General features: G+C 65.3%; 2 protein-coding genes across 2 annotated transcripts in view; one reads left to right on the top strand and one right to left on the bottom strand.

The window, feature by feature from the left end:
- The window catches only part of LOC104981222 (aflatoxin B1 aldehyde reductase member 2-like), a gene marked incomplete at its 5' end in the record, with an annotated part of 43,219 nt that overhangs the window by 33,934 nt on the left and 8,939 nt on the right, over window positions 1-346 (top strand). The window lies entirely within an intron of this gene.
- LOC104981211 (aflatoxin B1 aldehyde reductase member 4-like) overlaps window positions 1-346 on the bottom strand; it is a 12,433-nt gene that overhangs the window by 11,420 nt on the left and 667 nt on the right. The window lies entirely within an intron of this gene.

Raw genomic sequence — 346 nt, 5'->3', positions numbered from 1 at the left:
GGCACCTGCGGGGGAGGGGAAAGGGGGAAGGGGGGCTGCCCAGCGCCAGATTCTGTTTTCAGGGCCCCCTGAGAGGGGCTAGTCAAGTCATTCCAGGCTCTGCCACTGTCGGGACGTTACTGAAAGGGAGGGAAAATGAGAGGAAAAGTCAAGACCAAGTGTCTGGCTGTCCGGGCTGAAGTGCAAGGGCGCTGGGAAGCGGGGGTTTCACAGAGCTGCGGGGAGGCCAGGGGAGGTGGGCGTCCCAGCAAGGTGGACAAGGCGGTCGATCCCAGCCGCGGCCAGTGCATGGCTCGGGGGCGGTCACGGTGCTGAGGTCCAGGGGGCCAGGCGGTACCTTTGCAGC

This window comes from Bison bison, unplaced genomic scaffold (genome assembly GCF_000754665.1).
Source record: "Bison bison bison isolate TAMUID 2011002044 unplaced genomic scaffold, Bison_UMD1.0 scf7180017864516, whole genome shotgun sequence".
NCBI classification, from domain to species: Eukaryota; Metazoa; Chordata; class Mammalia; order Artiodactyla; family Bovidae; genus Bison; species Bison bison.
The sequence above is the reverse complement of the archived record's forward strand: the minus strand, read 5'-3'. Positions and strand labels throughout refer to the sequence as shown.